This window comes from Pristis pectinata, chromosome 20 (genome assembly GCF_009764475.1).
Source record: "Pristis pectinata isolate sPriPec2 chromosome 20, sPriPec2.1.pri, whole genome shotgun sequence".
Lineage (NCBI taxonomy): Eukaryota > Metazoa > Chordata > Chondrichthyes > Rhinopristiformes > Pristidae > Pristis > Pristis pectinata.
Window position 1 is genome coordinate 31775072 of NC_067424.1, and position 27303 is coordinate 31802374.

Genomic DNA, 27303 nt, shown 5'->3' on the forward strand with positions numbered 1-27303 from the left:
TTTAATTGGCCAGGCCCTTATCATCTAACTCTGTCCCCTTGTTCAAGACTCTCCCATTAGTGAAAACAGCTTGACATCTACTCTATCAAGTCTCCTTAGGGTCTTATAGGTTCGAATAAGGTTTCTCTCTTCTCTCCTTTTCCATCGGGTAGAAGATACAGGAGCCTGAGGACACATACCACAGGCTTAAGGACAGCTTCTACCCCACTGTGATAAGACTATTAAACAGTTCCCTTATATGATGAGATGGACTCTGACCTCACGACCTACCTTGTGACCTTGCACCTTATTGTCTACCTGCACTGCACTCCTTGTAGCTGTGACACTTTATTCTGTACTGTTATTGTTTTTACCTGTACTACCTCAATGCACTCTGTATTAACTCAATGTAACTGCACTGTGTAATGAATTGACCTGTACAATCAGTATGCAAGACAAGTTTTTCACTGTACCTCGGGACAAGTGACAATAATAAACCAATACCTTCTGAACTCCAAGGAATACAGGCCCAAACTGTTTAGCCTTTCAACGTCTCCATGTATTTGTGAAAGCATCACGAATGAGCAACATATGGCAGTTTACGTTCAGCTTTACTCAAGGAACAAAAAGAGCTGCTATGGATTGGTTGAAGTGAATAGCCTTTTTCTGCTCTTAAAATGTAATTCAATGTGAAGCTTGATGCTATGGAGTCTTGAAGACCCATGTATATGAATTATTAAATTGCAACGGGCAGGTACAGAATATGATCAAAAAAGCTAATAGAATGATGGTCTTTATATCGCAGGGTAGACATTATGCTACAGCCAAGACTATAGTTAAATCATTTCTGGTGTGCTGTGAGCATTTCTAGGTTCCACATGTCAGTAAGAAAACATTGACCTCCAAAGAACTGTAGTGCAGACTTACCAGAATACCAACTAAAAGAATAAATTCTGAGATAATACTAGCTTGAGCTGCATTCCTAAGTCAGTTAGAGAATATATTGATTGGAATTATGAGGCAACGACAGAGGAGGGAAACTATTTCTGATGAACGTCTTGCTTGAAGGGCACAGTCTGGATTAGAGTTAGGAACACATCTAGGGGCAGAGAGTGGTTGAAATTTGGTTCCCTTCCACTAATGGCAAATGATGCCAGATTGATTATTAATTTTTAACCTGAGGAAGACAGCTTTTCATTAACCAAAGATATTAAGGGATGTAGAAAAATGTGAATATGTAGGGTTAGGTCAAAGATCAGCCGTGATCTCATTAAATAATAGTCAGGCTTGTGAAAATAAATGGCCATGCCACCAGTCACTAATGTGATAATTTTAGTTTTTAAGTGAGCGTCTGGTATCAATGCTCAGTTAGTAAAAGACATTCCAGGCAGAATGTATTTTAGCTGAAAAGAAAAGACCACAAAATTAGTTCTCGCCCAGAAAATGCTTCTGGCATGGATCTAGAACATTTAGGCAGCGAGCCATGTTGTGGGAAGTTCTTCTTATTTTCTTCTTATCTTCTTAAAATCCAGCTAACTGAATGAGGTTAAACTTTGAAACATATGGATTCAAATAGAGTTACTGAAAGAGTGAAGAAGGGAGTCAGAAAAATAGCTCAAGATCTTTGATGCAGCAAATTCACCTGAAACTTCTGTGGTAAATGAAACCCTAAGTGTTTGTGCAATTTTCATTAGTAATAGCTGATGTAGCATGGTTATAACTGTTGATGAGTAAAGTATCAATGCAGGTTCAGTCAATGCCATTGAATCAATCATTGAATCATGGAATTGTTTCAGCATGGAAAGAATCTCCAAGTCAGAATCAGGTTTATTACTACTGACATATAACGTGAAATTTGTTGTTTTGCGGCAGCAGTACAGTGCAAAGACATAAAAATCTATAAATTACAAAAATAAATAAATAGTGGAAAATAAAGGAATAATGAGGTAGTGTTCATGGGTTCATGGATCATTCAGAAATCTGATGGCAGAAGGGAAGAAGCTGTTCCTGAATCGTTTGGTACATTGAGGAAAACGTCATGCCTTCTCTACCTGCTAGTTTCTGGCAGGGGTAAATTAAATTTCCTTTAAGTGGAGAGCCTGAGGAACCTCACTTACACAGAGTGAATAATAAATACAAGATCCATGACTCCAGCCTGCAGAGATGCAAGTTCATTGTCACTATCACCTTGGCAGCCAATGGCAATGTGATACTTGCTCTGAAGTTATAGATGCAAGAAGTGGCAGATATTAGTGAGGAGGTCCTTAACGAAGGGCAGTTATCTCACACATCGTTCCACACTGATGAGGGGAAATCTTATCCTTAACATACCGGGCAGATAGGGCCTCCTGCTGAGAGTTCTTCTCTTCCAGAGATAAGTCCACTTCTGTTAACCATCTTCATTCTCCCAACCATCCTGCACTCTAGACGTTTGCATAAGAGTGCCTTGACGACTGGGAGCAACGCGTTGTCCAAATGAATTGGTTAGCAAATATCCTTGAGCACCCACAGCTCTACAATATTACAGACTGATTGACTACGTAATCTGCATATTTCAGAGTGCAAAACTCATGTCAATATGGAAATCATTCCACAGACACTCACAATAGTCATAGCATCCAAATGTTCTTTTAAAGCCCTTCACTCCTTTAATTTACTTTATAACAGCTTGTAACTTTTCAGTTTCTTGAGCATATTAAAACAATCCAGTGAAATCTGACAAAAAAATAAGATAAGATATCTTTATTGTTCACATGTACATCAAAACACACAGTGAAATGCACCTTTTTGCATAGTGTTCTGGGGGACAGCCCGCAAGTGTCGCCACGCTTCCGGTGCCAACATACCCACAACTTCCTAACCCGTACGTCTTTGGAATGTGGGAGGAAAAGGCAAACATTTGGACATACAAGGACAGAGAGCCAAGGGTTTGGTCAAAGAGCTAGGCTTTAAGGTATATCAAGGTGGAAGGATTGGTGAAGTTAATGGAGGGAGATCTAGAGCTTCAGGTCGAGGCAAGTCCTCCAATAACAGGGCATAGGAAGGGAAGAGGTCAAAATAGATGCACGGAGGGTTCCTGAATGGCAGTGAGACTGTTGGATGTTACAGTGGGATGAGGCAGTGTTGGAATCTGAGCACAAGGATGTGAGATTTAAACTGGAGGTATTGGTGGGCAATGCACATCAGCATGTGCAGGGGTAATGAGTGAATGAGACGTGCTCAGAGTTAGGGTGCCAGCAGTATGGCCAAATTTGTTTCATTTTATAAATAACTGAATTTTGAGATACTGAGATAATGATCCATACTTTACTGCCATCTGTTGGTTATTTCAGATGTCAGCTGTAACTATGTATGTCTAACCTAGTCTCTGAAGTACGAATTTCTCTCCGAGTTTGATTCACCTTGTCTTGTCTCCCATCCCTCAGCTCACCTTTCCTTATCCTTGTCCCTTCCTATTCTAGCTGAAGTTGGTGACACCTCTTACTGGTTTTCATCCTGTTTCCATGGCAGTGAGAATTGATATATATGCTGCTTAAGACTCTAAATTATCAATGAAATTCATGTCAAGTGGCAAACGCTGCAATTTTCTCCAAATTACTTCAGTCTTCACCCCCTTCTCCCTCCCCTCCATCGTAACCCCAAAACAACAAGGTGAAGAACAGAGACACAAGAGGCTGCAGATGCTGGAAAGTGGAGCAACAAACAATCTGCTGGAGGAGCTCAGTGGGTTAGGCAGGATCTGTGGAGGGAAGTGGACAGTCCAGATGAAGGGTCTCAGCCTGAAACTTCATCTGTCCATTTCCCTCCAGAGGTGCTGCCTGTCCCACTGAGTTCCTCCAGCATCAAGGTGAAGAACAGATCTGTTTTAAGTCTGCGTGAGAGGTCACAAGTGAATGAGATGAGAGAATTGAATGAATGCCATGTAAAGGTTTTATTAAATACCATTAGAGAGAATGGTACATGGAACAGAATAGAAAGGCTGCTACTCTGCTTTAATTACTTGCAATGACTTAAAATCAGACTGAGAGGCAAGGGTTGGGTGTAAAGGCAGTGCAGAGGACAACAGGCTTGTTTCATCTCATCACCATCATATCCAAGAGGATTTAACTCCACATTTTAGGTCTGATTCCCTCTTGAGGAGTACAGGAAATGGGGAAGGAACAGTGGCAGACCACCATTGGTACATTGATGTCACGTTCTTGCTTAAGGGTAGAATCGGAAACTGCTGGAATGCACCTCACGGTAAAATAATCTGTCAATACTCACCTTCAAGGGTCAAGTGTGAAGAGGGTTTATTTGGAGAGAGGTACAGGAGAACAAGAATTGTCTGTGAACCTGTGCTAAATGAAGCAACTGGTGGCCTGAAAATTCATTTTGACCTTTCTTCAGGCATTTAGCTTCCAATGGCAGGGATTAGGGGACGAGTATACTTTACTCCACAGACCCACTGTTACTATAGTGATCAACTTCAGGCAATTCAGAGGGGCTCACCAACCTTAACAGTAGGGACAACAGGAAGCAACTGCTTGCCCCATTCCCTCCTGCTGGCTCTCCTGATGGGTGTAAAGGATGAGGATTGAGGCACAAGATTTCACCTGGCGTGGAGTTTCAGTTTATCCCCTCAGCAGCCTTCGAATGACCCCCCCAAGTAGCAGGCTTTGGTGGGAGCAATGACATACATTCTCTCCTCTCCCCCCCCCCCCACCCCCCATCTGGTAAAAGATACAAAAGCCTGAATGCATGTACCGCCAGGCTCAAGGACAGCTTCTATCCCACTGTTATAAGACTATTGAACGGACCTCTTGTACGATAAGATGGACTCCTGACCCCACAATCCATCTCATCATGACCTTGCACCTTATTGTCTGCCTTTACTGCACTTTCTCTGTAACTGTAACACTTTATTCTGCATTCTGTTATTGCTTTTCCCTTGTATTACCTCAATGTACTAATGTGACGAAATGATCTGTATGGATGGCATGCAAACCATTTGTCACTGCACTCCAGTACATGTGACAATAATAAACCAATTTACCATACAGCAACCATGTTCCCCCTGCTGTATGTGGATTGAGAAGAGCAAGTAAGCATGTATTTTCTGAAGGAAGAGGATTGAAGAGAAGGAAATCCTCTGGATCCTGGAAATCTGAACTTAAAAGAAAAAGCATTACAAACACATGGTAGCTTGAGTCAGCACCTTGTAAGAGAACAAGTTGGCAGAGACATCTAAGACTCTAACTAAGGCCAGGCCAATGCGCAGAAGAGTCTTCAACCTGAAACAGAAGATGGTCTGCCCTCTCTCCTCTTTTACGTCGAGGGACTGAGATGGTTCTTTCCGCAGATGCTGCCCAGCCTGCAGGAGGTTTCCACCATTTTATGGTTTTGTTGCAGGCCAAAGTGTCAGATCCAATTACTTAAATAGGCAATCCACATTTAAAAGGACCAGATAACTGGCTTCATAATTGAGAAAGATGTCATTTCATTATCCATTTAATTCATGAGAGGGTGCTCTTTGCCAGCGATTCTAGTAGTAATGCAGACAAACATGCTCTTATAAGGCAGCAGAACTGTCTAAGGACAGCGACTATCAAAAGGTTTTCCAGAGCAGTAATTTAAATTTGTATAACAGGGCAAGAAGAACCGTTAGGTGGAAACCATTCAGTTCTCATTGTTTGTGCCAGCTCTTTGGCAGGACAATTAAAAACAACCCCAGTGTCCTGCTTGCTTGCCACATGTCATGGGACATCCAAGATTATCCCTTAAGAGATGCAAGAGCAAGCCCTCATCTCAAAACATTCCACTCACTCCACTCTAAGATGCTAAGAGGGCTAGACAGGGTAAATGTTTCCATGAGTGGGAGAGTCACGAACAAGGGGACATAGCTACAAAATAAGGGGCCAGTCAATTAAAACTGAAGTAGACCTTCGCTCTGTCCTCCGCAAAAGCCAGGATCTCCCGGTGGCCAGCCACTTCAATTCCACATCCCACTCCCATACTGACATGTCTATCCACGGCCACGTTGAGGCCAGATACAGGTTGGAGGAGGAATAGCTCATATTCTGCCTAGGGGAGTCTCTAACCTGGCGGCCTCAACATTGATTTCTCCAACTTCCAGTAGCCTCCCCCCTCCATATTTTTCTATGTTCTATAGTGCTGGAGGAACTCAGCAGGTCAAGCAGCATCTGTGGAGGTAGAGGGATAGTCAACATTTTGGTTCAAGACCTTGCGTCAGGACATCAGCAATTTTTAAAAAATGGGCCCCTTACAAAGCTGGTTTCTTAATGACCTTGTCAATGGTCTGCAAGGCCGTTAATGCACTGTATCACAGAGATGGTACATGGGTAATGAGGTGGACTCCCTCACATAGCCTTACAGCAAGTGATACGTGCCAAGCTTGGCCAACCATTCCCCCAATGGGACAAAAGCTGCTCGCAGATCACGGACACTGGGGTCAAATCGACCAAGCAGCATAAAGGGTTTCAACCAGAAACATTGACTGTTCATTTTCCTCCATAGATGCTGCCTGACCCATTGAGTTCCTCAAGCCTTTTCTGTGTTGCAACCAAGAAACATCATTGCTTTTCCATATACTGTGAGGCAGAAGCATCAGGAAGGGCACAGGAAAACAAAACAAGGACTGCTGTCACATTTCAGAATGTAAGTGACTTATTTATCAGATGTGTCATGCTTTCAGTGAATATTGGTGTATTATAAATAAGCTGAGATATCTAATACCTGGAACTGACAGATCTTCAGAGATTCTTGGCTTGCTGTAGGCCTGCCTGCACCGACCCTCATGCACTGAAGGTGAAATCACTGAATCTCACCTGCTATCACAATTCTTTCATGAACCAGCACAAGGGATGAACATGGTACTAGCATCAATCATCCACAGATGGCATATAGCTATACACTTACTGCCTATGTGTGGTGTGCACAAGCAGTAACTGCACAAACTCCCATCCTGGTAAAGAGTTGATGGACATTGACTTCACTTACATGGAACATGTGCAGGCACGGTAGTGTAACGGTTGGCGTAACTCTATTACAGCGCCAGCGACCTGGGTTCAATTCCAGCCACTGTCTGTAAGGAGTTTGTACATTCTCCTTGTGTCTGTGTGGGTTTCCTCCGGGTGCTCCTGTTTCCTCCCATGTTCCAAATACGTACGGGTCAGGAAGTTGTGGGCATGCTATGTTGGCACCAGAAGCATGGCAACACTTGCGGGCTGCCCCCAGAACACCCTACTCAAAAGATGCATTTCACTTTGTGTTTTGATGTACATGTGACTAATAAAGATATCTTATCTTACAAGCTAGATATAACAGCTTCTCTGTCAAGGTGACTAATATCCTCAGCTTGGGCCCTGAATCTAATTGGTGTGTGAGAGGATTCTGTTTCACCTGTGTTGCTTTTATCTGTAAGCAATTGTCATTCTATTGCCAATAGTCTTCCCATATTGGTTTTGAATGCTACTGGATCACTTATCTGTTGTAAGAAAGGATAATCAAACAAAATGTTAACTCTGTTTCTTTCCCCATAGATGAAATCAGATTTATTATCACTGACTTGGATGACATGAATTCTGTTGTTTTGCGGCAGCAGTACAGTGCAAAGACATAAAATCGCTACACATTACAAAATAAATAAATAGTACAAAAAGAAAGGAATAACAAGGTAGTGTTCATGGACCATTCAGAAATCTGATGACGGAGGGGAAGAAGCTGTTCCTGAATCATTAAGTGTGGGTCTTCAGGCTCCTGTACCTTCTCCCTGATGGTAGCAACAAGGTGGCGGCCTGCGAAGTACTTCCAACATTTTCTGCTTTTTAACAAATTTCCAGAATTCACAGAACTTTATGTTTGCATTATTTATTTCCCAGCCTGCAAACTCCCACTCACCAGCACTATCAATTCATTCACAGCTCCCTCTCATCCCACCCTTGAAGACATCCCTCACAGCTTATATCCCTGCTTTTTGGAACAGTTCCCTACATTGATTCATTCCCTTCTATAAAGTGACCCTCACAAGCCTGACATTCAACAATATGTCTGATCCCTGTACTGTAGCCTTTTGCAGCTCTTCCTCCTGATCCCCTGCTTTTAAAGAGTTTTGAGCTATCAAGAGACTGCATTGCAGATGAAGAATCATAGACTGGTACAGCACAGAAACGGGCCCTTTGGCCCACCTCATCCATGGCGACCACAGTGCCTATCTACACTAATCCCATTTACCTGCATCCCTCTACACCTTTCCTATTCAAATACTCGTGTCTGCGTCCACCACCTCCTCTAGCAGCTCACTCACCACCTTCTGTGGAGAAACTTACTCCGCAGATCTCCAATTGAAATATCATCTCTACTTGCACATTGATTCACCTTAAACACAACAACCCAATGATTAAGCGCAGGAGTTTGCTAGAGAGCTCCTCCAAACTGATTGTGATTCACTGCCACGGAAAACCTCTCGAAGCAGTGGTAAAGCGAGGATGTACGTTTTGCCACCTTCCAGATCTCTGGCCATTAACATGCCATGCACATGATTGACATCAAGGTGGAACATTGGAGGGAATGTGAGTAGCAGGCTGTTCAGCCCCTCAAACCTGTTCCTGCAATCAGTTAGTTGATCTGCATCTCAGCTCCCTTTTGTCTAATTGATTCCATAACCCTTAGAGCCCATGGTTAACAAATAGGGCAGCAGTTAGCTGATCTGCATCTTAACTCTCTTTTGTCCAAATGATTCCAATAGTCCAAATGATGGAAGTTTTCAGTTTGAAGTTTTCAGTTGATCCCCAGCTGCCAATGGGGAAGGAAGCCCCTGATTTCTATTATCCCTTGTGAGAAGCAAAACTTCCTAACTTCCCTCCTGGGGGCCCCAGTTTAAAGTTTGGAAGCTGTGCTCCCTCATTCCAGAATCTCCCAGCAGAGGAAATAGATTCGCTCACAATTCCTTCAACATCTGAACCGGATCCTGCCTTGAGCGTCTGTAGGTGGGAAGAAGGTTTGGAGCATATATCAATTATCACAGAGGAGTGATGGCTTCCCACGCTCTGGGATGCCTGACGCGCAGGGTGAACCTAATCGACTCTAGCACACGCAAGTGGGAAACTCACTGGCTGAAAGGATGGGAGAGGCTATAGCTTGGTGAGTACTTGATGCACAATGGGCTAATAGACAGAGAGATGGGAAGTGGGACTGGTCTGGTTAACTCTCTCTCAGCATGAATACATGGCGTCAAATGGCCTCCTTCTGTATCATACATTTTACGATCAGGTGAAACTGTTTGTCCTGGCAGGAAGGTTAATAACCAAAGCACCCAAAAGAACCGGGCAAGGTAGGAGCAATATTTCAGTGTAGGGGTAGCACAGAGGTGCATCTAGTTGAGCTGCTGTCTCACGGGTGCAGCAATCCAGACTCAATCCTGACTTCTGGTGCCACCTGTGTGAAATTTGTATGTTCTCCGTCTGACTCTATGAGTTTCCTCCGGGTGCTCCAGTTTCTCTCTCACATAGAACAGTACAGCACAGTACAGGCCCTTCAGCCTACAGTGTTGTGCCGACCTATATAAACCTACTCCACGATCAATCTAAACCTTCCCTCCTACACAGCCCATAACCTTCAATTTTTCTTACATCCATGTGGCTATCTTAGAGTCTTCTAAATTTCCCTATTGTATCAGTCTGTACCACCACCCCCAGCAGTGCATTCCAGGCACCCACTACTTACCTCTGACATCTCCCCTAAACTTTCCTCCTCTCACCTTAAAGAGATGTCATCTGGTAATGGCCATTGACGCCCTGGGGAAAAAGGTGCTGATTGTCCACTCTATCCATGCCCCTCATAATCTTATATACCTCTCATCCTCTGTTGCTCTAAAGTGAAAAGCCCTAGCTCGCTGAACTTTTCCTTGTAAGACATGTTCTCTAATCCAGGCAGCATCCTGGTAAATCTCCTCTTCACTCTCTCGAAAGCTTCCACATCCTTCCTGTAATGAGGTGACCAGAACTGAACATTATACTCTAAATGTGGTCTAACCAGAGTTTTATAGATCTGCAACATCACCGCATGGCTCTTGATCTCAAAGGTGTTTCGGTTGGTAGGTTAGTCGGCCAGTATAAGTTGCCCCTAGAGCGTAGGTGAGTGAAGAGGGTGCTGAGACCATACAACCAATAAACATAGGATCAGTGTAAATGGGGAATGGACTTGTTGGGCTGACAGCCCTGTCTCCATGCTATGATTCAATGATTCCATCCTCTAAAGAACACTGCCTGATGATTCATTATTAACTTTCAAAAGAGGATTAGATATATTTGAAATGGAAATATCTGCAGGATTATGGAGAAATGCCCTGAGGAGCGGAACTAACTTGATAACCCTTCAAAGAGTCTGCACTGGCATGATGGACCGAATGGCCTCACACTCTGCTGTATGATTCTGTCGTTCTGAACTGGTTCTGAGCTAATAAGATATCTGAGTGAACTTGCAATCAGGTGGGGTCACTAGGGTGGATTCAGTATTCCAGGATCTGATCAAACCAGTCCGAAATATTGCAGCCTGCAGTTAGAACTGGCCATCTTACTTATTATGACACAGGAGACCATTCAGCCCATTGGGTCTATGTGAGTTGCCAACAGAGCAATCTCATCAGCTCTATTCCCCCTCTCCTTATTTCCCTGTATCTCTCCAAGTTATTCTTTCCCTTATGTCCATCAACTCCCCTTTTATCCTTCTATTACTCAGGAGTAATTTACAGTAGCCAATTAACCTATATGCACGCCCTTGGGATTTGGGAGGAAATCAGAGAACATGAAGGAAACCCACACAATCACAGGGAGAAGGTGCAAACTCCACATGGACAGCACCGGAGATCAGAATCGAACCCAGGACCCTGAATGTGTGAGGCAGCAGCACCAACTGCTGTGCCACCATCTCACTGTCAGGTCCAGGAGAGGTGGAGCAATAAACAATCTGCTGGAGGAACTCAGCAGATCGAACAGCATCTGTGGGAGGAAAGGAATTGTTGATGTTTTGGAATGAAAGCCTGCATCATGGAATATTCCTGATATTGCCAACATAGTCCTGACACAGGGTTTCGACCTGAAACATCGACAATTCCTTTCCTCTCACAGATACCGCTCGACCCGTTGAGTTCCTCCAGCAGATTGTCTGTTGCTCCAGATTCCGGTATCTGCAGTCTTTTGTGTCTCCAGGAGAGGTACAATTGGGATTATATCCAATTCACTAAGATAACCATAGGCTAGGAGGGAAAAAGGCAGCAGAGAAACAGTGGAAGATTTAATAATCTTCTGGCCTTGTGTGAAGCATGGGTTCACTGGTTAAATCTCCAACAATACCTCAGTACACTTTACAGAGTCAACAAAACCAAATTATTTACAATTTCTCCCTAACTTCCTGGCTTCAGTACATTTAACTGATCCCAATAGGAAGGTAGGGCTACCTCCACGTCAAGCAAAGAACTCCAAAATAAAAATGGAAATAACACAGATCCAGGGAATCTAAAACAATAGCAAATGCTGGAAATACTCAGGCAGAAGTGGAGCCTTTTTCTCTCTCCCCAGATGCCATCTAACCTGTTGAGTATTTGCAGCTGTCTTTTCAAATCATAAAGACTTATTGGGCAATTGGTTCAGAGTTTTGTAGTTTTGGCACAAATCAGACATCAGCTGACCAGAAATTTAACTCACCACTCTAATGCTATAAAGCAGTATAATATGGATTCCTTGCATAGTTAGTTCCTGATCACAGCCAAGCCACTGAAAGAATAGTAATCCCAATCCTGGTGAACTTGAAAGGAATGAACATTGATTGGTCATTAAAACAGAAAATGCTGGAAACCCTCAGCAAGCCAGATAGCACCTGTGGAGGAAGAAACATAATTAACCCTGTTTCTCGTTCTACATATTTAACATTTTAGGTATTTGAGCAAAAACATTCCTCTTTCCACAGATGCTGCCTGACCTGCTGAGGGTTTACAGCATTTTCTGTTTTAGTTTCCAGTTTTCAGCAGTTTTGATTATCATTGATCAGTTATTACATGGTTATTACATAGTGTTGCTGGAGGTTTGACATTCCCCTCACCTGATCTCCCTATACATGAAACAAAGAGATCTTAAAAAGGACAAGTGTTTTTAAAGGAGAAAATTGATCATGTGGTCTCACTTAACACAAAGACTTAATCCTGAGGTTTGAGTCTGTTCATATCACAATGATCTGGGTGACTGGTCATCCCCTTTACCAACAAGCCCACCATCAATCATTAACTGGCCTTGTCTTGTGTAAAAAGAAAACCATGGAAAGATAAAGTTTATACATTAAGCAACTGTATAAATCTGTTGATCATAAAAATGCGCCTGCTTACTCTAAAATGTTTAGGATTAAGCTAGCGGCGTAATCCAGACAATAAGAGGAGGCCATGTGTTCAATCAGTGGTTCCAGTTGTCTCATTTAAAGAGTAATTATTGCTCCATTAAAACAAAATTGAAGCTATTTTGCAACAGTGCGGAAAATAACACTACAAACAAAAGGAATTCAGTGGCTAAATGAAACCAGATAGGCATAAAAGAAATCAGCAGACATACAGGTAATAAATGGAATTGACCTACCATGGCTACTGTTCTTCTTCAGCAATCCCTTGGGATTGAGAATAGCTTGCTTCCACTCCAATTCTTGAGGTCCTGAGGTGAGTAATGAGGCCAATGTTGAAACTGTTGACTCTTCCATAGAGGAGGCAGGAGGAGACAGATGGGGCAGCTGGGCAGTTCATGAGGTGGTGCATTCCTTCTGCTATGTATACAGGGGTTCTGCATGGTCCTGATGCATGGTCTTGGGGTTCTCAATACCATCTCAAATGCTCCTTCTCCATTTTGAGCAGTCATGGAGCATAGTTACTCAAATGTCTGTGGAGATGCAGAATTTTTTCAAGGAGGTTTTGAGCACATCCTTGAATTTTTTCCTCTTTCCATGTGGCAATCTCTTCACTGGTTGGACCTTGAAACAAAGTGTTTGTTTTGGGAGGCTGGTGCTGGGTGTGCGGGCAATGTCAGTGGAATGGTGCTTCTGGCCAGACTTGCTGGTAATGATACAGTGGGTTGTATGGATCTTTAATTGAATAGTACATTTAAGAGAAAATTAAAACTTATCCATTTCAGTGTGAATAACCTTTGGTGTGCACCACAGCCAAAGGAACGATTGCCTTGCAAGATTTTGATGCATGATTAACACTACTTGCTTTGAAAGCATTGAAAGATGCTTCTGTTTCTTTCAGTACAATCCAGAAAGAATCAACCAAGTCAGTGCAAAATTTCAAATGGAAGTTAGCTTTGGCATTCATGCCTTCAGTGATCATCTGTGTGATGTTGCTAATTTGGGATTCCTCTTCATCTTCTTAAGTGCATAGGCACCAGCAGGTACATTTTAAATGCTTTTCATATCAGCAAATATTTAATTTACTATGAAACTGATTAGTGACAACATAAAATCTGTTAGGTGACTCAGCTTAGTTCCTTTAAATGATTTACAATAATGACTGATTAGGAAACTCACATTGCATGCTCTGGTTTAAAATTCCTGCTTTGGTGATAAATCTACTTTCAGCTATAAATTAATGAAAATGAGTCAGCTTACTGCTTTTAACTTCATCAAAGAGTAACGTTAATGGAAACAAAGCAAGGAAACATTTGCACTTTGGCATAGGAAGTTTTACGTTTGTGAAGGTGCAAACAGATGTTGGCAGAAATGTGAAACTAATAATGTTGACTGCAATTTTAAATGCATTTAAGATAATTTCCCGGTTCCTTCCGAAACTAACTCCAGCCCAATGGACCTCTGCAATGCAAGCAAATAATGTGGTGCTTTCATTCTTTCCCAATAAAAATGCATGTGAGTTAGACATCATTTTTGGACTAAATGACATAACTATAAATTCAACTTGTAGCAGTTGCCAATGAACAATGGTTTTCATCAATTCTTTTCAATTATGGAAAAAACACTTTGACATTGATGTAGGTCAAAAGCTGCTGTATTTGAGTTTCTGAGGCACACAGGGGAAATATAGCATCAGACCCAATCCCTGTTAATAACCAAAATACAAGCTAATTCTCCATGCCAGAATCAGAAGTTATTCAAGAATGCCTCAAAGCCAAACTAAATGGACATTAACTAACAACCTATCCAAAACTATTAAAATTCTCATTTTTCAAACTATACTCCAATTGCCTAGTTACATAAATGATGCATTTGTGTAAACCTTTAGGCATCCACTGTGGTACATAGTAATCAATATAAATAGATATACATTAATATTCACTTTGCATCTTGATGTTCTTTGTAATTTACACATCAACTTTTCCTGGCATGGAAATCTGGCATTTTATGCAGATTAATAATGGTTACAGGAATGCAAAAGCTTAAAAGCATACATGATGAGCTTTTGAATTTCATAGTTTGCAGCAGTCAAGATACCCGTAATGATGGATAAATTCAAAATAGTAATTTACTCAGCATGAATGTGATTACAGAGCCAAGAAAAAGGTGTGTGACTTGACTGGATGATGGCATTGGTAGAAGGTGTTTAATTTCTAGGAACACCAGAAAAACAGGGCATAAAAGTGCCAAGGTACTTTTGAAATCAAGACAAGGGTTACAGCAACATCGTTGTTCAAAGTGTGATCGTCGTATGAACTGATCCTTCCGTTGGCCCCTAGGATATAGGATGTGGAGAAAAGCACCCATGCACTTGAAAGAGCTAATCATCAATAATGAATACATTGATCAACAGCACTCACCTTCTACTCCTGCCTGGATGCATGGAGTTGAGGAAGCTGGACACCATGCTGGACAGAGTGGATGCTTTGATCAGTGCTCCCTGATGTTGGATTGGCAGATTGCATCATCTACAGGTTGTACCACAGCGATTCAACAAAGGTTGCTTCAGTACTACTTGCCTGGCCAATATCTATCCTCTTTGAGAGAGGTGAGAGTAGCAATATTGTGAGAAGTATCACCTTCCGATCCTTTAAGATTTGCATGCCCCCAACCTGACTCGGACATAAGATAACTTTATTAGTCACATGTACATGGAAACACGGAGTGAAATGCACCCTTTTGCGTAGAGTGTTCTGGGGACAGCCCGCAAGTGTCACCATGTTTCCGGCGCCAACATAGCATGCCCACAACTTCCTAACCCCTACGTCTTTTGGAAAGTGGGAGGAAACCGGAGCACCCGGAGAAAACCCATGCAGACACGGGGAGAACGTACAAAACTCCTTACAGACAGTGGCTGGAATTGAACCCGGGTCGCTGGCGCTGTAAAGCCTTACGCTAACCGCTGCACTACTGTGCCCCCATGCCACTTCTGCCATGTTTTCATCGGGACATTAACTTTGAATCTCCTGTTGTGGCTGGACTATCACCAAGAGGATGGGAGCAGTCTGAGAAGGCCCACAACAACCTTCTGAAGGCAACTAACATGGTGTCACGAACCCACTGTCACACATATCCCACAAACAAATGATCATAAGGTAGCAGTGAATTGGACAAGTAACACTTGGTGACATTGGAATATTTACATTATGTGACACCATGTCTTCCTGTTGAAAACATTGAAGAGCAGCTCAAGGTAAAAAATAGGGAACAGGAGAGGCACAGAATACATTTTAAATGGATCCTAGATATGACCAAGGAGAATCTTATGGTAAAGCCATTGATTGAGATGTTTTGTTTATGCTGGTAGAACTGGAACTATGGAAGAGCAATCTCGCAGTGAGAAGAATGGAATCCTCAACATCGAGCAGAGATCAGTGTGGCAGACCAGGGTCCAGGCACATGGACCTTGTTGGCCACAGCACCATGAACAAAGCAGCTTGAAGAGGTTGGATAGGGAGGTGTTGATAGGATTGGTGAGCTTGCAGCTCAGGGGTGGTTACATCAGGCAAGGTGGGTTAGAATGGGGTGCAATTATTGATGGTGGTCATGTGATGAGATGAGATTTGAAGAAGAGAACTGTCTTGTCATAGAGAGAAACAGTAGAGGAACAGGCCCTTCAGCCCACTGACTCTGCAGCAACCATCAACCACCCACTTACACTAACCCCATTCCATTCTCCCCAGATTCCCATCAACCACCCCCCTTGCCCCCAGATTCTACCCCTCACCTACACACTAGGGGCAATTTACAGCAGCCAATTAACCAACAGTCCCGTATATCTTTGGGACGTGGGAGGAAACCGGAGCACTCGGGGGAAACCCACATTGTCACAGGGAGAACATGCAAACTCCACACAGACAGCACCGGCGGTCAGGATTGAACTCTGGTCACTGTATCTGTGAGGCAGCCAACTGTGCCACCTTTAAAGCCGAGTCATATTACTGATGATTAGAATTGGGGAAGGCATTTAAATGGCCAGAAATTGTGCAGGTAGGGATGGAGTGAAGGAGAATCGATGAAGTGAATTAGAAAAGGCCTGGATGTTCTGATATAAAAACAGAACATGTTGGTAATTCTCTGTGGAGAAAGCATCATTGCTAATATTTCAGTCTGATGACCTTTCACCTTTCTGATGAAACATCTTTGAACTGAAATATTAACTCTGTTTCTCCCTCCACATCTGCTGCCTGGCCTGCTGAGTACTTCCAGCATTCTCTGCTTTCATTTCAGACTTGTGACAACGACGTGATTTGGTTTCTTAGAAGATGGTTCATAATGGGTAGAAGTTCAGTTCAGATCCACACAACAGAGAATGAGGGGCTGGAAATGGTCAGGGCCCAGTTATATGGTATCTGGTGGTCTTAACCTCATTGTCAGGGAATTCATGGATTCCTTAGTCAGTGTAGAGAGCAGAGGTTTCGAGGGAGTTTCCAAAGTAAGCATCATCAATTACTGCTCCCAGTGTGACTTGGTCATGGGCAGGAAGGCGAGGCAGAGGTTTGAGAGAAGCGGGTTCTGATATGTAATGTGACCACACATGTGGGCATTGGGCAGCCATGGTGTATTGATTTACAACCAAATTTAATGATCTTTGATCAATTATAGCACTCTTGTTAGTAAAGTGTTGGAATCAGCTGACATGCACTAGTCAGCATCACTCACAGCTTGTTCATACATTACTGACATTGGTTCTTGAATGGGAGATTAACCAGTCACACAGAATCAGTCAGCACAGCGTGTCAGAATCTAAATAAGTGATGAACAGTTTTAGTGAAATTACCACACAACTTTAAACCAACCAGGTGTAGAATGGAGAAGAAAGACTTATGACTCCCCAAGTCCTTTTAGGTCCCTTTCAGGACATAACTAAACTTCCGATGTACTTTTGAAGTGTATTCACAGCTGTATTGCAAGAAATATGTCAATACCTTTGTACATAGCGAGATCACATTAAACAAGGATTACAGTGGTGATCAAATTTGTTGCACAGACATAAATAATGGCCAGGACAACAGAGGATAATTCTTGTTACACCATATAAGAGAGCAGATGGCGCCTCTGAAAGGGCATGCCTCTCTGATAGTGTTGTACTTGAGTCACTGCCTACATTGTTGGACTGAAGTCATTGAAGTGGGGTACAAGAACCACAACTTTGTGACTCAGATGGAAGAATGCTACCAGCTGAGCCTCCGGCGACACCACAACCTTCCATCACCGATCACCAAGCAACTGAGCCCTGACCATCTCCAGCCCTTAGTTCTCCATCGTCTGGATCTGAACTGAGCCTCTACCTATCATGCACTATCATCCAAGAAATCACAGCACATGGTTGTCACAAGTCTGAAATGAAAGCAGAGAATGCTGGAAAGTTATGGCCAACACGAGGGGACATAAATTGTAAGGTGATTGGAGGAAGGTATAAGGGGATATCAGGGTAAGTTTTTTTTACACAGAGAGTGGTGGGTGTGTGGAACGCACTTCCTGCAGAGGTTGTGGGGGCAGATGCATTAGGGACATTCAAGATACTCTTAGATAGACATATGAATGATAGAAAAATAGGGGGCTATGTGGAAGGGAAGGGTTAGATCGATCTTAGGGCAGGATAAAATGTCGGCACGACACTGTGGGTCGAAGGGCCTGTACTGTGCTGTAGTGTTCTATGTTCTATGTTCTACTCAGCAGATCAGGCCAGCATCTGTGGAGGGAGAAACAGAGTTAACTTTTCATCAGGATGATGAAGTCAATCGACCTGAATTAGTACCTCGATTGCTCTCTCCACACATGCTGCCTGGCCTGCTAAGCATTTACATCACAGAGAGCAGTCCCATCCACCTTTGAATTATCACTGAGGTCAGTAAGCAATTTGTTCACAGTGAGTTTCCACCCACAGCAAAGTGACAAACCTTTGGGATGCACTGGAATTTCTAGATGTAACCACGAAGTGAAGAATGGCTGACCATTTTTCCCTTGGAAACTGCTCCCGGAGCTGAAGGCACTCATCCACAGTAGGAATGGATGGAGTTTGTACACAGGCCAGGAACGGCCAAAACATATGTGGGGTTTAGAGGGAAAGTGGGGTGGGGACAGGTTTGAAATCTGTGGGGTTTCAGACTCTTTGCATTGCCTACTGGGAACTGTAGTTCTTTATTATAACTCTAAAATAACACATAATAACACGCTGACGATCAGTGTACTTGAGAGAATGGGTTCCTGCTGCCTGTAACATTTTTCTCCGACCATTATGTTGCTTTTCTCCATTTCAATCCATTCTCTCAGACTGCTTGTGGTTATTCATAAGCTCCTCCCATACCCAAAGTCACCATGACTCTCTTGTCCTCTACTCAGCTCTTTTACAGCCTCTTTTCATACTCGGGGAAAAAAAAGTGAATTGAAGGACTTCCAAGCGAAATTTTTGTCTGTGATTAATTGCCATCCTAAGTGTATTTTGGAATTATTAGCACAGGAAGGATTCCTGAAATATTATGGAGCTGCACATTAAAGTGATAATATATTAGGGTTCTGTCAGCCCTCAAGCCTCCGTTGAAACCTTTACCACAAAATTTTAAAACTTCTTTGGATTTTTTTTAACTGAGGGACAAAATTCAAAAATATAATTCAATTTTAAAAAATTAATAATGAAATAATATAAAAAAACATTATTTTATTGCTCGTATAATCTGCATGCCCTCTTTTAGATCCTAAGACCATAAGATATAGGAATAGAGTTAGGCCATTCGGCCCACCGAGTCTACTCTGCCACTCAATTGGGGTTGCTTTATTTTTTCTCAAACCCTTCTCCCCGTAACCCTTAAACCTCCCCCCTGCCCCTTACCAATCAGTCTCTGCCTTAAATACACCCAACGACTTGGTCTCCACAGCCCTCTGAGACAACGAATTACACAGATTCAACACCCTCTGGCTGAAGAAATTTCTCCTTATCTCAGTTCTAAAGGTATGTCCTTTTATTCTGTGCCTTCAGATCCTAGACTCTCCTACTAATGGAAACATCCTCTCCACATCCAGGCCTTTAGTATTTGGTAGATTTCAATGAGATCCTCCCTCATTTTCCTGAGCTCCATCAAGTACGGGCCCAGAGCATTGGATAAGTGATTAAAAGGATATCAAACTGTGAGGTTGCAAACTAGGACTATTTCCTCTTTACACAAACAAATATAAGATGAAGCCAGACATGAATATTGAATTAAGGATGGAGACTTACCAAAACTAATGAAAGCAAACTAACAATAATGGAGAAAATAATGAAACTGAAGAGTGACAAAACTGCTGGCCCAGACACTTTCTACCCTATGGGCCTGATGTAAATTGAAAGAACCCAGCAGTCTATCAACCAGTCTGCCAATGGATTATCAAAGCATTGCCCTGCTTAAAACAGAGTGTTTGTCTTAAGAGGTGTGTGCACAAATTTCAGCAAAATTTGATCCAGTGGCTGGTTTTGGGAATATAAAATGTTCCAAGTAAGAAATTTGGGAGAAACAGGCTGCAAGCATTCATGTGAGACAGCTCCAAAGCTGATTAAGAGGAGGTCTCAGTTCTTTGTTTAGTATACAGACTATTAAAATTTGTGTACTGGGTACTGAAGTTTTTCCATTGCTCCCGAGAAAGTTTGTTTCAGGATATTTCAAACTAGAAATTGGAAAATGGCACGGCCAAGGGGAGGCTGAGGTTGGGGTGGGAAGGGTCATTACCTGGCTCTTCAGAAGATGTGTGGGTGCACACACTGATAAACTCAACAGGGCAGCCCAGCGGCAGAGGGACACAGCTGGTAGAGCCGCTGCCTTACAGCTTCAGTGACCTCGGTTCAATCCTGGCTTCAAGCTCTCTCTATGACCATATGGGCTTCTTCCATCTTCTTCCAACATCCCAAAGAAATGCAGATGGATAGATTAAACTGTAGAATCTTGGGTGGGATGGTGAAATGTGAATGGGATTGTGGGGTGAATCAGGAAAACAGAGATTAGTGCAGATGAGTGCTTGACGATTGACATGGATTCAATGTCTCTGTGCTGAATGACTCCTCGACTCTATAACATCAGGAAGGTGTAATTAAGAATAGCTAGTTGACCGATTAATCGTGGAAATGCTGTGGCTTTGTCAGTAGATCTTATCTTTTGAAAGAGGCTGCATTTGTTAGCCAGAAAACCACCTGACACATTGGAAACAAAATGAAGCAAGGATCTCGAGGCTCACTCAGGCCTTTCATCACTATCTTCTAGAAACAGAAGGGTGGTTTGTATTAAGTGATTAGTGCTGTCTGATACTGAGATAGTGGTATGTGAGCAAAATCGATTGATTACTTGTCAGATAATTAGCCTGGTGAATTATAGAGTCATACAGCACAGAAACAGGCCCTTCAGCCCAACTGTTCCATGCTGACCAATATTCCCATCTAAGCTAGTCCTATTTGCCTGTGTTTGGCCCATATCCCTCCAAACCTTTCCTATCCACATACCTGTCCAAATGTTTTTTTAAATGTTGTTATTGTACCTGCCTCAACCACTTCCTCTGGCAGCTCGTTCCATACACTGACCACCCTCAGGGTCAAAAGATTCCTATGAGATCTCTCCCCTCTCACCTTAAACCTATGCCCTCTCGTCCTTGATTCCCCAACCCTGGATTTCACTGAAGATTAAAAGGTTTAAGCTGGAGAGGGTGATCTTCTTCCTGAGGCCCAGTCGCTGCTCATAACTTTGCTTCACCTTGTTACACTGGTCTACCCGCCAGTAGGATTGGACTCGCAGGACTGCAAAAACTGAGTGTGGCCTCAGGGGGGAAAATGGGCAGTGATCTGGAGGCGCTGCTTATCCTCTCAGATGGATACAAGAGATCCCAGTGGCACTGTTTTGATGAGGACAAGAGTCGTTGTCCCTGATCTTTATTTGTCATGGAACCTGTTACACTGTATATATTTTGCTTACGTATTTCCTACATCGCAAAGCTGACTCTCTTACAAATAAAATGCCTCAGATTGTTGTTAAATACACTTTAATTTATCCTCGCTCCCAGGGGGCTACCGAGGAAGAAGAGAGAAAATGCATTGTATAAATGCCAGTCTCTCTTTTAATTGGATCTCACCTCATTAGCTGTGAACTTGAAGTAATTTCTGTTTCCTATTGAGAAAAGGGCAAACATTGGAGCAAGGCGTCATTGGAAGCAAGCATTTCATTACTGTTTGATAACCTTGGCAACTGTCAGGTGATTGAAGTGATACAGACTGAAGCTAATCAGGGTACTTATTAAATGTTAAATGGCCTTCAACTGTTAACTGCTAATAACTGCATGATCTGCCAATTGAACAGAGAAAAGCCACCCCAAACTCCAGCTAATTAGGAAGAGAATGGCTGATTGATACCAGGCAGAGTGAAGCCACTGAGTTCTGGTGGATGTCAGAATATGCATCCATCAAAGAGCCAAAGAAAACTGATAAAAGGTTAAAAGTCCAAAAACCAATAAGCAGAACTCTGATGGTGGAAGGCAAGAAGCTGTTCCTAAAACTTTGAGTGTGGGTCTTCAGGCTCCTGTACCTCCTCCCCGATGGTAGTAGCATGAAGTGGGCATGTCCCGGGTGGTGAGGGTCCTTAATGTTGGATGTCGCCTTCTTAAGGCACCACCTCTTGAAGATGTCCTTGATGGCAGGAAGGGTTGTGCCCGTGATGGAGCTGGCTGAGTCTACAACGCTACAGAACACTACAAAAAGATACAAAAGGCTGAGAACATGCACCACCAGGCTCAAGGACACTTTCTATCCCACGTTATAAGACTATTGAATAGACCTCTTGTATGATAAAGGACTCCGATCTCTCAGTTTACCTCATCATGGCCCTTGCGCCTTAATCATCTACCTGCACTGCACTTTCTCTGTAACTGTAACACTATATTCTGCATTCTGTTATTGCATTTCCATCTTGTGCCACCTCAATGTACTGATGTATGGCATGATCTGCCTGGATGGCACGCAAGCAAAGCATTTCACTGGATCTTGATACGTGTGACAATGATACACAAATTATCTTAAGAACAGAAGAATCTTGTAACTTTCAGTGAGACCTCCTCTTGTTCTTCTAAACTCTCAGGAATAAAGCCTAATCTACTCAACCACTCCTCACAGGGAAACCCACCATCCCAGGAACAAGTCTGGTGAATCTTCATTGCACTTCCCCTATGGCAAGGAGAGCTAAATTGTACACAGTACGCTAGCCATGGGTTCACCATGGCCCCATGTAATTATAGTAAGAGTGTTTTACTTTTGTACTCAGATCTTCCTGTACTCAAACATGCCATTTTCCCTCTTAATCACTTGCTGCATCTATGTGTTAGCTTTCAGTGGCAGGAGTATAAGGACCCCCATATCCCTTTAATATCAATATTTACAAAATCTCTACTTAAAATATACTCAATCTTTCCGTTTTGTTCACTAACGTGAAAAACATCGCATTTTTTCACATTATATTCCATCTGCCTATTCTTGCTCACTCACTCAGCTTGTCTACATTCCCTTGAAATCTCCTTACATCCCCCTCCCTATTCAAAATCCACCTAGCTTCCCATCATTAGCAAACTTGGAAACATGATGTAAAAGCAGAAAATGCTGGAAAGTAGTCAGCAGTTCAGGCAGCATCTGTGGAGCGAGAAACAGTTAATGTTTCGGGTTGAAAACCATTCATCAGACCTGGGAAAGTGAGAAAGCAAGTTAGTTTTTAAGTTGCTGAGTGGGTGGGGAGGGGTGGAAAGGACGAAGGGAATCTCTCTGACAAGGTCAAGCCAGGACTTCTGAGGTGATTACAATGTTTATGGAGTAGTCTGGTTGATGGGTCAATGAGGGAAGTTAATGAGAGACAAAACCGACTAATGGACATGGTAAAGCTGCAAAATGCAGGTCAGAATTGTTGCTGAAACCAAAAAGAACCATGCTGGAAATATCCAGCAGGTCATTCAGCGTCTGTGAAGGTGAGAAGGGTGGAAACTGGCGGCAAAAGTAATGACATTTTTGAGTTCTGTCCGAGTGCAGGAAGTCACAGCAACACAATTAACATTTCAAGTTGATGACCACTCATCAGAATGGTCCTTGATCCGTTAACCTTAAACATGGCCTCTGCTTCTTTCTCTGTAGATGCTCTCGGCATGGGAGTCTGATAGAATAGTTTTCTTCCCTTAACTTCCTCAACTCTCCACACTCCCTTCTCTCCCTCTCCTCGCCTACCCATTCTCTGTCCCTCTTCCACTGTCGGTGAGGAGTGGAGCAAATGGTAACCCTGGACTATTTTCATGAGATGATTCAGAATCCGGGTGTCAAGCGCTGGAGCTACGTGCTGTCAGTCACAAGTGATGCACAGCTTATGTAACTACATATATATTAATGGGTAAAAGGAAAAAGTTAAGCACCCAAAATAAATTAATCTATTGTTTGAAATGTTCATACCATCAATTCTTTAATGAGTTCCTGGAGGCAACTAGAAATTAAGTTTGTCGAAATTAGCTCTAGTGTTGCATTGTTGTCAACTGAGAGTTTATGCTGTCTACATCAATGAGGAAACATATCTAAAATGCACACATACATCTTGTAGCTCTTGCTTTGAAATGCATGACTAAAGGCTCTCACAGATCCTATCATTTAGTTATATATGCCACAAAGCCACAAGGACAGTAATAATTTACCTTTGTTGAAAAATTACACCGTGCAGTCAATAGTTTACTGAAAAGGATTCCAATGCCGATGATTAGTTGCCTGTTAATCTGTTGTCCCAACAGTATTCACCAGTCATCTGTCAGTCACAACCTTCTAATAAATGCAGGAAGCAACAATTTATCTGCCATTTATTGACAGGAAAATCATCTGTATAGGCTGCAGAATGATTGTACTGTAACTGCACTGGGATTATTGGCTTTTTTTTAAAAAACCTCCAAATTAAAAATAACAGTATGGTTTCAGTACTGAGGCATCCAAGGCTTTCTGCAGTCATTTCACAAGCTGCCTGGCATTGCCTTGTCCTCTTGTCTTCACTGGCAGCTGAGTGAGTCACTACGCAGAATTAATATGAATCTGTCAGTCGCATATTTTTAAATGTGGTTGAGTGACAGCTTTTTCTTACTTCCCACATTTTAATCATGACTTCAGAAGAGCTTGTCACCTCTTATTGTCCCTCCAGAAGAATTCCAATTAAAAAGATGAGGCAAGTCCTCCACATCTGTACAAGTCACTGTGGAATGTGTCCTCCCATTACCATGTGGTGACATGTGCAAAAAAGGTCAGCTTGGCTTTTTATGTGTTTCATACCTGTCAAGAAAATCTGCTTTTAGCAATAAAGTGCCAATTTACATTCTTGAATTCTCTGTCCTGCCAGAAGTCACTCCATTTACTCTGCTCAGTGAAAGAAAAATCTCATGCAGAATTCTTCACACTTTCTATCACTATTTATCTAACTCCATACACCTGTTTGGAGGTGACAGGTTGTGTAGCTCACATCCAGGTAGTTGTTAAGCTGAAGCACTGAGAGGACTGGGAACTGAACCTTTTACGGTAATGGACAAAGAGCTGACTTTTTCTCCCCCACACTGGGCAATCAACAGTGTCAGAAACTCTTAGGTCAGGCAGAGCACAATTAACACTTTGTTCTTTCTTGGTATGGGCACAACTCCTGTACGTTTAACATTTCACAATCCTTTGTGGTATTTTCCCTCATTTGGCCTAGATTCTGGTAGAAATTCAAGACCGCTGAACTTTCAAATAGTTTTCATCCGATAGCCATGATATAAAATTATGGAGCAATGAGGCTAAACACTTAAAAAAACGACTCTTAGTGAAATATTCCTTATTTTGTGGTATTCATGATTTCATACCATGAGCTAATGAATTTAAGAAATAAACTACTTAATCAAAAAAAATCTTTTCAGCTCTTAACTGTCTCTTTCTCAATATACAAGGACCACAATGTCTTGTACTGAAAGACTTTTTTTAAATACCATCTAGTATTGCAGCCAAAAAGTAGAAAATCCAGATAATGAAGAAAGGATTTAATTACAAAATGTATTCATGCTGCTCTGATCAGGGCATATCCTGAGAAAATGTTTTTGCTACAACCATAAATAGCCTGACAGTTCCCCCACCCCCCCATTCAAAAGACAGAGAGAGCTCTGTAATGGGCTTGGCAATGTCTCAAGGTTCTTTCCCCAGTTTATTTCTTCCTGATTTTGGCTCTTCCAGTCTGCCAATACTCCATTCAATAGATTTCCTGTCCTCCCTCTTTCCCCTCCAAGGTCGTTACATCCTCTGGCCAATGACGCTACAAGTCTTGTCTCTACATCACGATCAGGCTTTTTCTCTGAAGTAACTCACTTCTCCCGAAGTATTCCCACAGAGAAGTGAGGACAAGGCTTCTCCATCAAGCAGACCATCTTCCAACCCAGACCACCGTTAACTACAACCTTAACCACCAGCCAAAAGATCCACCCCACTGAATTTCAAATCAGTCCTTATTTTCAAATCTTTCCCTGTGCTGTGTCCCATGAGTGCCTTCAGATAACTCCAGCCATACGTTTACATTCTCTTTCCCTATCACGGGAATGTTTGTTTGGCTAATACAAGGCGGAATGTAAACTCAAGATGTTCTCGGGGTTAGAGGAGAAATCCAATGATAAGTCATCCTTAGCTGATATCCACTCACGCACATTCCTGTCCAAATAGCGAGATATTAATCTGGGATCTCTGAGAATGTTGCCATGAAGTCAGTTGAAATATCTCCCTCCTGAGATCAGATAAGCAAGTATAAAGTATGGATCAAACTTGGGACCTACTGATGATTATAACTTAGACTATCGGATGTATAAAACAAGCATGTATTTTTCTAACAGATCTAAGGCATTTCCCAGTACAGAACTGAGACAACATCAGCACAGTCTGATGATTTAATCTGGTTCAGGATGCCTCTAATGTCAAAGTTAATCAGTGAAATCAACTAAAGGAATAACATTTGAGTTCTTAAGAATTAAATCTAAATTACTTGAGGATTGGGATTAATTAGGCATGTGTATTCTAAGCGTTTGTATTTGTAACTTCAGTAGCCCATGTAATTGAAACTCACAGAAATGTGTATTGTCCTAAGTCTGGCAGGAAGGAGCAGGATCAGATCAAGCAGCAAAACTTCCTTCTAGTACCAGAAATGCTTAGTGAAGGGTGAACCGGTGGATGAGCTACAGTGAGCAGGTTTTCCACATGTAACATAAAGGGAAGATGGTGGGGAAAAGGAGAATCCGGGTTAACTCCTCTGTGCACTTGTGATTCAAACTTCAATGGTCTTCTTCCTAAATACATTCAATATTTTTCCAAACACATACAGAAGGGGGACGGTTGCCTAAAGACGGTGTCCAATGAATTAGGTCATTGTGGGATGTTCTTATTGATTCACAAGGGAGACTGCAGATGCTGGAACCTGGAGCAAAAAATGAGCTGCTGAAGGAACTCAGTTGGTCAGGCAGCATCTATGGAGGGAAATGGACAGTCGACGTTTTGGGCTGAGACCCTTCACCAGGAGTCTTACTGATTAATGGGTTTCCCCCAAGTTGTGCCTGTTTAAATCCTGTTTTTTTTTCTCCACTTAGCAAACTTAAAATGGCTTCTTCAATTCTTTTGGCTGGTGTCCAATGTGGTTTCAATCTGAGTGCCTCCATGGTGGAAAACCCAGCCCTTATGTGACACCTCTTTCTCATTTCAATCAATTGACAAGAGAAGCCAGTGTGTTAAGTGAAAGAGTTCTGCTGGCACGGCAGTGGTGTTTTTCAGATATGAGGATGCATCAGGGAAAATTTTACTTCTTGAACCAGGTAAAACAAAATCACACCTCTCCGTAAACATGCTTACAATTTTGAAGA